Consider the following 17,265-nt stretch of genomic DNA (forward strand, 5'->3'; position numbering starts at 1 on the left):
TAGCATATTGGTCACTAGGCAAGGATCTCACTTTTATTGAGAACTAAGGTAAAGGTAATAGAAAGTCTAAAATTTGTGTGATTCTAGCACCCTTTAGGGACTTTAGTTTTTTTAAGTTCTTTTGTCAATGCAGAACCAGAAGGGGCTCCCGTAAGACTCGGAACAGTTTTATGCATAATTTTTCTTCATGTGTTTCCATTACCAAGGGTTCCACTGGTCTTAATCAAGCTGTCTATACTGTGTCTTTGTGACACTGTTAAAATCCACTTTTTGGTATGACAGAATTTGCCAAATCTTGCACTCTGTGTTTCTGGTCCCCCTTGTGCCATGAAGAGGGACCAGAGTGGAGTTTTTGGAAGGTTTTTATTTTTTATATTTGGACAGGGTGTAGAGCATAACAATATAGACTCTCATCCAGTCCATCTCAATTTCTTCCCACCTGAGATCACATAGACAGGATGCAAAGCAAAAACAATGCTGTCCCTGTGACCCTCCCTCTTCCTTCTTGCCCATACTTGGGATCACGGGCTTGCTGGGGCTAGCTCAAACTGGCTTATGAGAGCTGGTTGTTAAATTTTCAGTGTTAAGTATTTACACCTTGGACATCAACAAATACTACAAATTGGGGCTTGCTTTTTTATCAGTCATCCGGAAAGTAATGGCAAAAATGCTAATAAAGCAGATTAAACATAAAAGTGTGTTCTGGGTACATTATTTTTATCTATATAGCTAGTTGTTAATGATTTTCCTCCTGTCTGGGACTCTTTGACTTGATGGCTTAAGTGCCACCTTGCTTAATTTTGTCAACGATACCATGTTTGGGTTACTAGGTGGCACAGTGGTTAGAGCACCAGCTCTGAAGTCAGGAGCACCTGAGTTCAAATCCAGCCTCAGACACTTGACACTTACTAGTTGTGTGATCCTGTGGAAGTCACTTCACCCCGGGAAATAAATAAATAAATAAATAAATAAATAAATAAATAAATAAATAAATAAATAAATAAATAGATGAATGAATCCTCAAATGAGCGTTCATTCCTAGGCCAGGCATAGTGCCAAGTGCTAGCTATGCCACTGTGGTAGGGCCTGCATCACTGCAGTAGTCATCTGCAGAAGGAGTACAGCAACAGAAGTGCTCAGAAGCAGACGGCCTTTTTCACTCATTAGCTCAGTGATGTTGCTACAGGCTTTAGTATTCTCCCTAAATAGAAAAATGTGTAAAACACTAGACTTAAAGCCAGTTCAAACTCTGCCTTAGACATTTAATAGCTCTGTGATTCTGTACAAGGCACTTTAAAAAAAAAACTGCTTACCTCAGTTTCCCCACCCATTCATTGGGGGTAACAATAATACTTACCTCTCAAGGTGATAATGAGAATAAGATGAGATGATAATAAAAATTATTATAATGAGAGAATTGTAAAGTGCTTTACAAACCTTAATACACTACTATAACTATTCACTATTGTAATCCTCTAGGTTATTTCTACCAGAGGGAAGCCCAAAACAGGGTTGGTGATAATCGGCATGAATCATTTCCCTGGCAGCCAGATAAATTAATCTGAGGAATGAAATGAAATCTTGCTCAAAATGTAAAATCTGTTATCTGTACCTATTTTCAACTTTCAGTCAAATATCTGATAAGATTCACAATAGTGGGCCAACTCAGCAACTCTGGACCTTTCTCCATGTGGTTCCCAGTCCTTGTCTCTGCTTTACACTCCCAGAACCGACCCCCCTCCCCATGCTTAGGATAATAATTCCTGTGTGCTTTGCTCATAGACATTGCTCAACTAATATTTCCTTATTTGACATTCATTTTCCTGACTGCCTTAATGATTTCAATTTCTCTCTCTGTGGTATGACCTGTGTGGTATTGTCTCTTACCTGGCCCTCACACTCCAACAAGCTTGGCTTCATTAATCTGTTCCATAGGCAGGGAATAAAATTATCTGAGGTAAAAAAAATCCATGGACCATTACCCACCAGTGCTACAGTCTCTGGGTGTGCCGTGCCTTCCTGGCCTCTGGCAACAGCTGAGCAAAAAAGGAAAAAAAAATCACCATGAAAACTGATTCTTCCACCTCACCTCTGCTCTCAGAAGGTAGAATCCATTATGATAGAAGTGGGAGACAATTAGAAACCTTTCCTTCCTGGGAAATGTGTGGGTTTCCATGAACTTGGGACAATAGGGCCAGTGGAAAGCACGTGACTAAAAATCCAAACAAGTGTTCATTCATTAAGAGCAGCAAGAACTAGTTGGTCTTTAAACCACCTGAAGCAAAAGGCCAGGGTAAAATTCATCCATTCTAAATAAAATGAGGAAACAGACACTTCTCTTCCCAAATGTGTAAAGAGCTTTGAACCAAGTGGAAAGGCACACCAGGAAAACTAGAGTCTGGTGGGGAGAGAGGGTCATTGCAAATCATTGGATCTAGGGAAATCAAGCTAATCTTGCTGAGTTTCAATTTCTCCTGTAAAATGAGGATAATATGTACCACCATACGCTGCACTCTAGGCAGCATAATGTGCATCAGGAAAACCCAGATTCAGACTCTAACATTAACTGTTTTTGCTTAAAGCTGATTGGTGCTGTCTCTGACACGTATCAATGAGGTGACCCTAGGTAAGCCACTTAACCTTTGAGTACTTGAAGCAATCATCTAAGACTGTATGTTGCCAAAAACGTGCTCATCTGCATTGATGGAGAGTTTCCCACCAGGAGTTCCCTACATCAACAAGATCATATATCTGTTCATTTCTGCCAAAATAAGGATGACACATGCCCTCCTCTACCCCTTTGGCTTTCAGACGCAGAAAATATTAAATGGAGGAAGGTGGAGAAAATTTCAGACTCTACTACATAGTATTCAAGGCCCTCTACAACATGGTAGAAACCTGCCTCTCCATGTGCTATGGGATGACTCACTGCCTCTCAAACCCAATCAGAGCTCTCCCCACTCCTTACCTTTGCACACATTCTTCCTGTTCCCAGATGTTCTTTTTTCCCTTCCATAACTGTTAAATTTCTACTCATCCTTTAAAGGCCAGGCAAGTGTCACCTCAACCAGAAAACATTCCTGATGGGCTACATTTTATTTATTTAGTTGGTCATCGAACAGCCAGATTGCCTACCCTTTTACAATCCCATTCCATCTCATTGAATGCTTCCTAATGCATCAATTACTTTCCTGAAACACGAAACCCAGAAATGAATACAGTACTTTTATCTGGGGTTTGACTAGGACTGAGTACATTGACATTGTTGTCTTCTACACTTAGAGACTTGGAGACTAAGCCTCCTTTAAGTCGTTGCCAAGCATCATAAAGCCCTTCTTTGGGGGTGTGTGGAATGGTGTACCAATGTGATCTGGTACACCAGCCCCCTGGGCTGTGACCCCATCCTGTGCTGAGAGAGCTTGGGCTGTGGGGTTGCCTGCATCAAGTGTGAGCCAGGCTTCCTGCTTCAATCATAAGTTCTGTGAAGCCTTAGATTATGTCAACTATCACATTCTTAATTCATCTTGAGCTTGCAAGTCCACTAAGATCTTCAAATCTTCTTCAGGTTGTGGAAAGGATGGCACAATCTGTCACTGGCCTATACTTCAAACCTGTCTAGCTTTGTAGGATCTGCTTGGCAATTTTCAATCTTCTTCTACCTTCTTTGAGAAGGCCCACACCCTCTCATTAGGCAGCAGAAGAGAATTAGAATGGACATATCTCCCTACAAGACTTGATAAATAATGCTGAGGAAAATCCCTTCTACATACCTTCCACAGAGGAATCCTTTAAGCTGCTGTCTCTAGGGACTTCAGGAATGACTGTGAAAAGAGATCACAGAACTTGAATTTATAATCCACTCTTACTGTAAATGCCAAGAGAGACAAGTGAATATTAGAGATGTGGAAGAGACTTCAGGAAGTAGCTCTAATCTAGTGATTCTCAAACTGGGGTCAATGAACTTTTTTTAAACGTATTTTTGGTATATTGATATATATTGGATATATTGATATACTACTTACTGTTCAGTTGTGTCTAACTCTTCATGCCCTCATTTGGGGTTTTCTTGGCAAAGATAAGGAATAATTTGCCATTCTCTTATCCAGCTCATTTTGCAGATGAGAAAACTGAGGCAAACAGGGTTATGTGACTGTCCCAGAGTCACACTGTGTCTGAGGCCTCATTTGAAGTCTGGAAGATGAGTCCTCCCATTTCAGGCCAGACACTATGGACTTTGGCACCACCTTGTGTCCCTTTATTGATATATACTTTGACACATTTTATTTTTAAAAAACATATTTTGATAATTATTTTAATGTGATCAAATTTCCTTTGTAATCCTGTGACTTTTATTTCATTTCAAAACATTATTTTAAAAGTGGTCCCTAGGGTTCACTATACCCCTTGGGAGAACCATGAATGTCCAAAGGGACACAGACATGTACACACAAAATACTAAGAATTCTTATTATAATCCAACACCATAATTTTATGGGTGAAGGAACTAGCCAAGAAAAGTGAAATGACTTTTCTAACATCATTGCCCTTGTTCGTAGTAGATCCAGGGAAATAATACAGATCTTCTGACAACTACTCTGGTGTTCTTTTTGACATGTAGGAATGACCCCTAAGAAAATAAAAAAACTATTTCTTGGGTTGTAACACCACCTTAACACTCAATAGTCTCCTTGAACAGGGGGATTTATCAGATTGGCGGAGAACAGAACAAAATCCAGAGGGCCTGCAACACACCCTGGACAGAAGTGTTTTAATGAACTCCTCGGGATGGTTTTGAAAGTCTGCTATACTCTGGTTCCACTCTATCTTACTCTCTTTGATACAGTCTGTATTCTACACAAACTTCTCTCCTCAGTTTTCTCGAGACATAACATTCCATGCCTTTGCCCAGTCTCCCCGCCATCCTTGGGATGTTCTCCCTCCTCACCTGTGCCTCATAGAACCCCTAACTTCCTTCAAGACTCAGCTAAACTTTCACCTATTACTTGAGGCCACTCCTGATTTCCCCACATGCTAGTACCTTCCCCACTGCAGCAAATTACGTTGTATTGACTTTTTATGTCTGTTGTAGGCACTTAACTTTATTCTCGTTGTAGCTTCTTTCCCCCAATAGAAGGAAACACCTTGGACTGTTTTGGTCTTGCCTTGGTATCACCAGCACCTAGTACAATGTCTGGTGAAGTACATGGAGGGCTTTGCTTGGAATCAGGAAAACCTGAGTTTGAATCCTATCTCAGAAATTAATTAGCTATGAGATCCTGGGAAAGTCACAACCTCTCTTAGGTTCAAATTCTTTGATCTGTATAAAATGAGTATAATGATAATGCCTACTTACAGAGTTGTGATGAGGATCAAATGATCTATGTGTAAATTGCTTTGTAAGATTTAAGGTGTAAATAAATGGTGGCTATTACTACCACACCCTCACCCTTATCCACTACCACTCTTCCTCTTTCTCTTTTTCCTTCTTCTCCTCCTCCTCCATGCAGCAGATGAATGTATTCAGAGGAGGGCAATGAGAATGATGAAAGCCTCTGTGAATGCTATATGAAGATTGGTGAAAGGAACTAGGAACATTTACAATGAAGCAGACTAAGACAAGGGGTCCCTTATTCCATATAGTTGAAGGGCTATCATACAGAAAACAGTTTTGTTTTTGTATCCAACTCTTTGTAAACACATTTGGGGTTTTCTTGACAGAGATACTGGAATGGTTTGCCATTTCCTTCTCCAACTCAACTGATGCAAACAGAGTGAAGTGATTTGGCCAGGGTCACATAACTGGTACGTTTCTGAGGCCAGACTGGAATTCAGAAAGGACTTTCTGACTTCAAGACCAACATTTTATTGACTGCACCCTCTAGCTGTTCCAGAAAAGGGATCAAACTTGTCCTAGAGAGGGCAGAAATAGAAGCAGAGGCAGATTTCAACAGTGTCAGAAAAAATATTAGTTTGAGCTATTCAGAAGGAAAGTGAACTTTCATAGCAGGCTGTGGGTTCCTCTTCATTTGTAATATTTCATCAAAGACTGAATGAGACTTTATGGAGGATATTATAGAGGAGATTCTAAGGTAGCTATGTACAGTTTGGAAGGTTGATCTCTAAGATCTCTTCCAGCCAGGAGATTCTTTGTTTCAATTATGGAGTTAAAGTGTCCAAGAAAAGGTAGAAGCAACCATACTTCTCAAAGGCGTGATGTGGATGCTTTACAAGTGGTCAGGCTTGGAACTATACTAGATTTTCTCAAGATGGGAAACAGACTCAACACAAGGAAAAATTTGAGCTTAAAGTGGAGAAGAAATGTGGTACAATGGAAAGGCTATAGAGTTAGGAGAACCATATTCAAAATCATACCTATTATCACTGTTCTTTTGTGATGCTGGCCAAGGCACCTAACCTCCCTAGGTATCTTTTTCCTCATCTGTAATATAAGGGTACTGGACTGGATGGCCTCTGAGGACCCCTCCAGATGAACATCTTTGATGCTAGAATCATAATAACTTTTTCTGGAGGTATCATCTTGGGCAAGTAACTCATCTGTTACTTGCCCAAGCCTACTTTCTCATAGACTCACAGGAATTAGACCTGTAAAGGTCATTTAGTCCAATCCCCTCATTTAACAAAGGATAAAACTGAGAAGGGTACAGAGGTGAAACATCTTGTCTAAAGCAGTCCCATTGTTCACACAATGGCAGACCCAAACTCAGGGCTCTTACCATAAGCCCTACCTACTTCGGAAATAGAGTGGCAATTTTTGAAGACTGTAGAGAGTTCGGGCCTTAGTTCACTCATCTTTAATATGAGAGTTGGGCCAGAAAACTCCATGGCCCTCTCTAGCTCTCATGTGCCATTGGCATATTAATCCACTTCTAATTTTTTCTAAGATGCCTTTAAACAATGCCCTTATCATTTTCAGGACCATTTCAGTCCTAGTTTAAGTCTTAAGGACCTCTATCATAGGCCCACAGTGTCAAGGGAAATCACCACTGACAAATTCAGCAACACTTCTATGGTGACATCCAGATGTTCAGTTTAGAGCTTTCTGGTTGTGCCAGAGCCCCAGTTACCCTCAGTCAATTAATAAATAGACATTTTTAAAGTGTCTACTGTGTGTCAGGCACTGTGCTAAGTGGTAGAGATACAAAAACAGGCAAAAGACAGTCCCTGGCCTCAAGGAGCTTACAATCTAATGGAGGTGGGGACAACATGCAATAAAGCAAGTTACATAGAGGATAAATAGAAGATAATTAACAGAAGGAAGATAATAGAATTAAGGGGTGGGGCGTGTTAAGGAAGATTTCCTATAGAAGATGGGATTTCTTTTCTTTAGACACTTGAAAGGATTTACTTTTCCAAAGTCTTAGTTTGACATTACCAAAGTTCTCTGTTAGCGATTCCTGCTTGAGTGACCTTCACTACTATTTTTAAATCTATTTGGGTACCAGTTACTCCAAACAGAAAGTTAGAATGAGTCCTTAGCCAGTAATCTGGGTGTTTGGAGGGTATAGAGGAGCATCAGGAAGGGGGGAAAATTGAGAGGGACTAGATGCTACAGGGTAGGAATATTAAAAAGTTCACATGATATATATACATATACACACATATGTATATATATATATAGTTTACAAACGTGACTTATTCATAACTACCTTGTGAAACATGTAAGGCAGAAATTATTCCTCCTATTTTACAGATGATGAAACTAAGAATCAAAAAAGGTGTTAAAGCAGAAGAAGACTGGACTTGGAATCTAAAGAGATTCCCCCAAATACCAGCTCTGCCAATTTCTCTGTTTGATCCTAGGCAAGTCGTGTTGCCCTTGGGTCCTCTTTAAGACGTCTGTAAGACGAGGAGATTCTCCTAGAGTTTTGGGGATTTTCACAGCTAAGTTTCGTGTCTCTAAAATAAGTGGACGCAGATGAGACAGCTGACACCCTGAGAGAAGGGCCTTGCCAAGGTGATGGGAAAGAATCCATGATACAAGGTTGTGTGTTTCTGTCTTACCCCACAGTATGTGCTGCATAAAATCTTTTTCCCCCTGTTATGCCCCACTTACACCCTTCAAAAGCTTTTTGAAACTTTCAGTAGACTAATTGGAACTGGGTATGAATCTTGGTTTTTCAGACTTTAGGGCAAGTCCTTTGCCTTCATCTTTGAAAAAAAATATTGACCTAGATGATCTCTAAGGTCCCAGTCTCTTTCATGTCTCAAATCCTTTGATTCTATGAAGTTGGAGTACGATGTGGAATGGAACCACTTTTCTCCCCAACTCCCCTTTGCCTCTGGTGATGCCCTTGTTCTTGGCTTTAGTAGCAGCACAGCAAATTCCCTATGTAAAAGAGGAAAGTGTTGCAAAAAGGAACATGGACTCCGACTAGAATTTCCACATTCAGGTGTTTACGTGTTGCTTTGCCCCACACTCTACAACTCCCAGAGGACCCCTCAAAGAATAAGAGAATATCATCTGTACCCATTTAGATATACCTCCCCGTTTTAATGCCACAGTATATGAATGAGACATGGTATAATGAGAAACACTTAGAGTCATTTAGGAAACTCAAGATCTCTTCCTTGCTGTTTGTATCTGAAAAGTTAACATGTTGGGAGAGAACGTTAGAGAAATGAGCTTCCAATTTCTCAAGCTCAAATTCAGAAACAAGGTATAAAGCCATTCCAGGGCTAAATCATGCAACTATAGAATAGTGAGACAGGACAAACATTGAGAGAAAGAAGATGAAGGATTCAGTTGTTAACTGAAACACCTTTGGATTAAGGTATTCAGAAAGGAATTCTATGAAAAGGGAAGGATGACTCCTGGCAGGTGCACATGGGGTGGTAGCAACACAGAAGCTCGAGCGGGGGGGAAGATCCCATGGCTCTAGTACTTGAGAGTTCATCAGACTCTTTCCAGGAAAAGGTCTTGAGATAAAGATAGTGTGAGAGTCAGTATTCCCATGTTATAAAGGAGACTCACGGAGATAAGTCAGGGACTGAAGTCAAGAAGACCTGAGTTCAAATTTGTCCTCAGAGAGTGATGAGCTGTGTGACCCTGGGCAAATCACTTCACTCGGGAAGTGTCAAGTCTCTCCAGTATCTTTGTCAAGGAGAACACCATACAGGGTCATGAAGCGCTGGACATGACTACAAAGCTTGGGCAAGAACAAGAACCAAGAGGTGATTTGCTCATGGTCACAGAACAACTAAGTAGAGCTGGGATGAAGAGACTGATCCTCTTGCCCCAGATTCAGTCCTCCTCCTGTTATACTAGTGCTGCCCAGTCTAAACTTTCTGGAAAAGTCACTTGAATGCAGCAAGCTGCTGGACAATAAGAGATCACCCTTAGAGAAAAGAGGACAAAATGGTATTAATGAATCCACTTATTGAAAGAATCACTGAGACTGTAGGTTTCAAAAAAAACCCCAAATCCTTTGTTCTGCCACAGTCCCCAATGGGAGTAAAATAAATGAAACCAACATTCTTATTTCCTTTTCATCAGCTACAAATGGGTACTCACCTAGGGCCAGCAGGTGAAGGACTATTTGCAAAATATGTCATGATAAGAATGGCTTATATTTAAATGGTATTTTCTGCTTTCTCACCATGACATATTTTATTATTTCATTCTCAGAACCCCCTTGGAGTTAGATAGGACAGTAAAAACTATCATCACATGGTGAATAAGTAAACTGAGGTTTGGAGAAGTTGAGGGTCACTCAACAATTTTACAGAGGAGACAGAATTGGAACCCACATCTCAACTCTCATTCCAGTATTCTTTTGTACTTTAATCACTAGCTGCTCAGCTGCTCATAATCACATACTCCTCATATATGACACCTTTGAACTTTATGTATTAGCACTGGCTGTTAAGCCTGCCTAAAACGTTCTCCCTCCTTGTTTCTTCCTCCCCTATTCCTTTAAATGTCAGCAAAAATCCCACCTTGTGTGAGAAGCCTTTTCTCATTCCCTTTAATGCTAGTGCCCTCTGAGATTACCTCCAATTTGTCTTGTCTATGACTTGTTTGTACATAGTTGTTTGCATGCTGTGTTCTCCATTAGATTGTGAGCTCCTTGAAGGCAGGGGGATGTTTTTGCCTTTCTTTGTATCTGCAGTGTTTACTGTGGTGCCTGACACATCCATCATAAGTTGTTAAATGCTAGTTGAGCCTGGCTTAATAGCTCACAGTTGTATTCCTTGTTTTTTGGCTAGGTGAGCTTGATCGATTGCATGAGTTTAGGACTTTTAAATTTCCATGACAGTAATGCTGAATAGGGATGTACACCAATATAGTGAGTCCCCAGAAGGGGCGACCAGACATGGGCTACCTAAGGAAGGTGAACTAGCTCAGGTTGGAAACAGAGCAAAGTAAAGGTTGCCAGGTAAGTCAGCTGAATGGTTGGACTATTAAGTGGCTGCTGCTAAGCATGGGCAAGATTTGTAAAAAAAAAAAAAAATGAATGGAATACAATAGAAAAAATACAAGTAAGAACAAATTAATAAACAAAAACATAAAATTTATGATTGTTGACCTGATTAATGTGCTCAGTAGATACCCAAGTCATTCATACTCTCTTCTGTTTTGGATCAGCTCCTGACTTTTCCTCCTATATCCCCATCTTTTCAACTTCACTTTCCCCACTTTTCTCCCTTTTCAGTTCCCTTTCGTGGATTGTCTTCCCAAATTAGATTGTATTTCCAAATCTTAGGATAGTGCAAGGCATATGATTAATGTTTCATAAAAGCTCTGTCTATCTATCTGAAAGGAAATGATCACTCCCTCCTCATATTTCCCACCATACTTTGCCTAGATCTATCTCTTTTCCACTTGTCTCACCTTTTCTGCTATCACAGTTATCTGCATTCTTGTCCCTATGAGTTTGAGCTTCTTGGAGGTGAGGACCAAGGCCTCTCCCAGGACTGAGCACAGGGCTTACAAACGAGCAGGCTATTCATCAATACTTGTCACTGAATTGTACTGGGCAAAGGACAACTAACAAAAAAAGAAAGAAACCCAATGATTTACAACAAATGTAGATGAGGAAACTGAGGAACCCAATCTGGTTGTTCTTACCTGTGACCATGGCCATGCAGAAGGCAACATGAAGGCCACTGAGAGAGGAGTTAATGTGTGAATGAAGAAAACACTCAATGGCACTTTTATCACAATTGCATAGAAGATATTCACAAGGATCCTTGGAATCTGGAGTCATGGACACAAATAGAGAGGATTGAGAAAATTCTCCAATTCACTTCACTTCCCTTTAGATAACCTCACCTCTTTGATCCCTTCCTGGTCTATATCATTTGAATTATATGAGGGAAGAATGGGTGCTCTAAGTAGGATGCCAGGACAATGTCCATCAAATTGGTGACTGTTGTGTTTTCAACTGGTCTCAGCCCCAGAAAATGTGATAGAATAGGAGAGGAAATCCCTTGGGTCAACTTGCGTGCCCCCTGGACAGTGGGTGTCCAGTGGGAAGGAAGGGAAGTTCTTTGTATCCCCCAAGCACACCAATTACACTACAATCACCATGCACCTATCCAGGATACCTCAGTCTTAGTGAAATGAATGTCACTCACCACAAGTAATGTTTAGATTGTCACAAGTGACATCGGTGGACAGTTTGGTTTGGTCATGGCTGCAGTCCAATTCAGCAGCGTCTTCATAACTCTTTCAGTGGTAGAAACAACAAGTGGACACATGGTTGGGGAGAAAATTAAAACCTGAGGAGTGAGAGGAAAGAACTCCTTCTTTATTTGTTACTAGAATAACAAAGCAGCTTGTTAGAGTGGAAAGACCCCTGGATTCACACTCAAAGAACCTGAATTCAAATCCCAATTTCTGGCGTTTTACTGCCTGTATGACCTGCTTAAGCCTGTGGACCTGCTTCCTCCTCTGTAAAACAATGGGGTTGTACTAGATTACATCTAAAGGGACTTCCAGCTCTGGATTAACAATAGTATGTATTTTTCCCCAGTAGAGGAGTCACATATAGCTGCCTCCCTCTAGACAAATTATATTTAGAATAAGAGTTTGAAGGATGAGCATGGAATATTAGAAGATAGTGTTCTTTACAGTTAGACTTTAGAAGGGAAATTGGAGTATAGAATACAGAATATTACAACTAGAAGGAATCTTAGACATCTTTGAGGTCAATCTCTTTGTTTAACAAATGATGAAACGGAGGCCCAGACAGATGACATGACTTTGTCCAAGGTCACACAGTACCAGGATTCCAACCCAAGTCTCCTTGGTGACTTCCTGAAGTAAGTCAAAGCTAGACGGCTCCCGGTGAAAGAACCCATTCTTTCCAGGGACAGTGCCTCTGACCTTTGGATACCCCTAATTAGAATATTTTTCCTTACATTGATCCTCACCTGCAGCCTTGTCTCCTTCCTTTTGCCCTCACAGGTCATATCTACTATCTCTTCTATAAGACAATCTCATCCTTCTCTTCTTCAGGCTTAACATTCCCAATTCTTTCAAGTATTTTTTATATAGCATGATCAATCAGGAAACCACAGAAAATTGAGATAGAAAAAAAGTGGTCTCTAGTAAATCTGCTAAGATTTATTCAGGTTTTGTATGCAAATCTCCAAAGAAACTTCATCTCCTCCATTTTTCCCTCTGGGCCCCTGGAATCCTCTCAGATGGTGTAAAGAAAATGAAATTTTTGAATGAATGGAAGTCCAAATATCCCTAACAGTGATAATATCTCTCTCAATATTATCCTTACAAACCAGGGCTTCAACTTACCAAAAAAGAACATTACACTTTTCACATCTTTAAATGACCTTGTGAATAATGTTATCTTATATAGGAAGAGAAGAAAGATTTTTTTTAATGTGTTTATTGTGAAAGGTACGATAAGTTTGTATAAAGATATAGTTAAATGATAAGATGACCATTTTGATGGAACCTTGGGAAGCCTTAGGAAGGGGTATTATAATACCCTCAGGAAAGTAAGACAGTTGATGTGAGGCACAGTTTGTTGGGGGGGGGGGCGATGTTGTCAATGATCAGGTGCAAGTATTATCCACTCCTTCTGGCATAACCTTAAAATCACAAAGAGGGAAGAGGGAATAATTGGAATGGTTATTAATACTAACCAGCCATTCAAGGAAAGGGTAAAAAGGAAGTCTTACCTGAGGGTGCTAACTATAAATGAATTGAGATACTAAGCCCTTTCAACTGAACATTGGCATGGATAGCTGACTGAAGGCATGTTGTTATATAAGGACCAAGGACTGTTATATAGTCCTTGTAAGTGGATTGCCAATAAGCTGAAAGAAAAACATACATATGGCCCAGTCTATATTTTTTAAAAAGGAGGGAGCAGAATGTAAAGGAGATAGAATTACAACAGATAAATGTCTAGAATATGGAACAGATAGAATTCCAAGTCCCATAGGAGCTAGAGATTGTTACTGACCTGCTATTGACAAAAGACTTTGTACTGGTTATATAGTGCCTGGCATTTTCACAGTGACCAAAACACCTGGCCCCCAAATTCTGGACCTTCAGGAAGTTTTCTCTTTTCTGAGAAAGCTTAACAAACTACCATTATTGGCATCTTCTCCATGGTGAATAGGGAGACAAAGGGGTTCGGGTGCTCACTAGAACCAGAACCAGCACCAAGACTATCATGTATCTTTGCCCTATAAGATGCATACCCTGAAAGCTGAATAAACTTTTTACACTGCCGTTGTCAAATCAGTCATTTTTAACCATGGTATCTTTGACTTCAGAAGGTTTTTTCAACCTCTTATAACACCTGGCTTAGCAGACAGGATGGTGAAAATTACTTCCCTGTCCAAACAAGGATAACCAAAAGTCATTAGATACCCCTAGTCCCACCAACACCTACCTTTAGGGATGGTCAGACACTAGACTATGCAATCCTGTGACACCTGAACCTTGCACAGTTTTATAGACGTTCTAACAATGGAATAAATTGGGAGAATATTCCCATCAAATCTGAGGTATGAATATGGGGAAATGCTACATTCCAAGAGGGAAGATTTTCAAGAGAAAGAAAATTCTTTAACTCTTTTCAAAAGCAATATTTAACTCCTTTACCATTAGGTAAAAGAAACTTCCTCTTTCCCTGTTTCATAAGAAGGTGCATTTTTTCCCTTCTGTAACAATCTCTCCCTCTCCATTCTCAGCTACACTTAGTAAAAAAACCAAACAAAACAAAACAAAACAAAAACTACAAAAGATTCTCACTTATATTTCTTGGAAGTCCTTGAGTCCTTTCCCATGGAAGGTCAGGTGTGTCCTCATTTTCTGTGCCTGTTAGGACAAAGAGATTGGAAGGAAAGGTTTTGAAATGTTAATGAAAATCACCCTACTTTGTAGGGATGGTCAAGCAAGGTAAGGAATAAGAGAACAAATACAGTGGAAACACATCTGTATGTATGTCATGGATAGGGAGACTGTCCTAATATTAGGGAGTAAAACAGTGGCCACCCAAGCCATCTTGTCCTACGTACCTGTCTCTTTAGATCCTAGAGATATTCAGTTTGAGATGTCTCTGAGTATCCAGGTTGAAATGACTTAGTGATGTGGGATTGTAGATCATGTCAGCCTTGGGGATTGGACATGAAGTTGGAAAGTCATCTGCAGAGAGATGGTATTTAAACCCATGAGAGGTGATATTTTCACTGAGAGTGCAGAGAAGAGGACCCAGGGCAGCATTTTGGGATACACCCAACAATGATTTTGGGTGTGATATGGACGGTAATTCAGTGAAGAAGTTATCAGACTGCTAGATAGAAAACTAGGAGAGAGTAGTGTCATGAAAACCCAGAGAGAAGCGGGTATCTAGGAGAAGAGGGTGATCAACAGTGTCATATGTGGAGAGTTGGTAGGCAAAAGAGATCCATGAAAGAGTTATGAACAGTGGGAGTGACATGATTAGAGCTATGCCTTAGGATGATGAATTAGCCTGCCATGTGAAGGATGGTTGAGAGATGAGATAATGGGAAATGAGAAATGGGAGAAACTGTATAGGAGTCTGCTACAATGATCAGTGAGTACAAAACTGTTTAGAGTTAAGGAAATTCTACCTGTAGGCCAAAAGTGTCATGGAGTGCTCATTCACCATGTTGTGAAAAAAGTATAAACCTTTCAGTGAAAAGTAGGTTTTCGTTGTGATTCTGAAAGGAAGAACCTACTAAGGTGCTAGTCAGTAACAAAAAAGCCCTGTAATAGCATTGGCATCCTTCAAATGCAACCTAATTGCTCACAGTCTGTTTAATTACCATAAGAGCTACTGATGTAAGAATGACTGCTCCCCACTGAAGAAGCAATTATAAATTATATTCTCCTATTTGATAATGCATTTTTATTTTGTTCATGCAACTAATAATTAAATTCTATTCCAGCATACTAGTTGATATTTTTACCAATAGGTGTTAATGAGCTATTTTTTTATGTCATTGTTGCTTATTTTCAGTAGAACAACTCTCACGTGTTCTCACTCTAGGTTATAAATGCTTCCATCCCATCAGAACTTGGATGACAACCTCAAAGTAGAGTGCAAAGAGCACTACTGACTTTGGAGTGAGGGAATCTGGATTCACGTTCATCCCCTGATCCTTACTGACTACTTGAACTTAGGAAAGTGACTTGGCTGCCATGGGCCTCAGTCTTCTCCTCTGTAATATGAGGGCATTGGATAAGGTCACCTCTCAAGTCCCTTCCAGCTCTAAAAAGCAATCAGATCCTATGAATGAGTTAGTTCTCTTAGAAGAATCAGATCTAGGGAAAGGCAGGACACAAAGGAAGAAAGTTCTACAGGCAAAAAGTCATGGGATTGAAAACAGTTTTGAACTGATCGGTTGCGACAACGTGGTACAGTGTGGGTAGGACACTGGACTTGGAATTAAAATGTAGATCAGTCCATTCAATCAACCAATAATCCCCTTGTTCCCTTAAAATAACTATCCTTGTTAGGTGAGAATATCTCCCTTCATGGACTTAAATACCTCTATTAATCATCAACCTAGCAAAGGCATTAGACTAGGTTGTGAGATACCTAATCTTGATAACCATTGGTTGTCAAACTCTTCTGGTTTCTAGTCTCCTCTTTCTCATTCAATGCAATGTTATCCTACTGTAACTCAGAGCACCAGATGTGCCAAGTCTCTTACCCTCCCCCAAGACTTTCACCGGACATCATTTTTCTTTCCTATGTGACTGGGTAAATTCTCTGTCTTCTGATTCTTGTTGAATCAGGGAGGGTTTTAGGCAGAGTACCTGCTGTGTGGTATCCTTAAAGAAACACACTGACTTCTAAGCTTGTGAACTCCTTTGTAGCCACTTCTATGGGCATGTGGAGTTGATTGGAGGTGTGTGTGTGTGTATGTGTGTGTGTGTGTGTGTGTGTGTGTGTGTGAGTGTGTGCCTGCACGTGAGCACACGTATAAGGGTACTGGGTAAGACCCTCACTTCTCCTCATGGAATTTTTACCTTATGCAGAGGAGTTCTACTTTCTTATTTTACCAAGTCAGCTCTAATGGCTCTATTATTTGGAACATAATTCCTTTCTTTTGATGTTCTGGTATTGGAGAGTTTGTAGTTAGAAGCTATTCAGATCTCTTGCTGGTTAAATGAGTTTCTTTGAACCTCAAAGAACTCTTCTCAATATGAAATTTCTCTGATTCTAGTTCAGAGAAAGAGAGATCAGTGCAGTCTGAAATATTTGGACCAGGCTTTATATTGGCATGTATTATCTCTGCCCAGTCCTCATTGGAATATAAGTTCCTGCAGGCAAAGCACTATTTCTTTTGTTTTTGCATACTCAGCACCAAGAATAATTGCTTGAATATTTTTGCAAGATCTGGACCTGTAATTTTACTTGTGGCATAGGGACCTCCAAGTTTGGAGATACCCTTTAGTCATATAGATAGCAGCTCATCCATAGTTTGCAGACTTAGAGGGCTGCCTGTTATTGACAGATTAAATGAATTGCTTATACAACCATTGTATTTCAGAAATGGAAATTGAACCAAGTTCTTGCTGACTCTTAGCCTGGTTCTCATACTTCAACAGTAGGCACTTATGCTAGTAAGTATTGAATTGGAGAAATTGAATCTCAGAGCTGGTTAGACTTGAAGGATCCTTGTTAAACTAAGACAAGCAGAAAGGCAGAGAGAGGGCTTTCTACACACAGAGAAAAACCCCAAGTGAAGGCAGGGAAGTGGGAAGGAACATACTATGTGAAGGCATGGCCAGTATGT

At 40.2% G+C, this 17,265-nt stretch overlaps 1 long non-coding RNA gene across 1 annotated transcript in view; it reads right to left on the reverse strand.

The window, feature by feature from the left end:
• LOC140512542 (uncharacterized) overlaps window positions 1-15,154 on the reverse strand; it is a 30,340-nt gene extending 15,186 nt beyond the window's left edge. Inside the window, exons 1-5 of the long non-coding RNA XR_011969800.1 lie at window positions 14,515-15,154; window positions 14,249-14,314; window positions 11,599-11,742; window positions 11,090-11,218; window positions 1,888-3,821 (exon numbers count right to left, since the gene is read on the reverse strand). This is a non-coding gene — a long non-coding RNA (uncharacterized lncRNA). The remainder of the gene's footprint in view (window positions 1-1,887; window positions 3,822-11,089; window positions 11,219-11,598; window positions 11,743-14,248; window positions 14,315-14,514) is intronic.
• Window positions 15,155-17,265: the final 2,111 nt, after the last annotated feature.

Source organism: Notamacropus eugenii, chromosome 6 (assembly GCF_028372415.1).
Source record: "Notamacropus eugenii isolate mMacEug1 chromosome 6, mMacEug1.pri_v2, whole genome shotgun sequence".
Lineage (NCBI taxonomy): Eukaryota > Metazoa > Chordata > Mammalia > Diprotodontia > Macropodidae > Notamacropus > Notamacropus eugenii.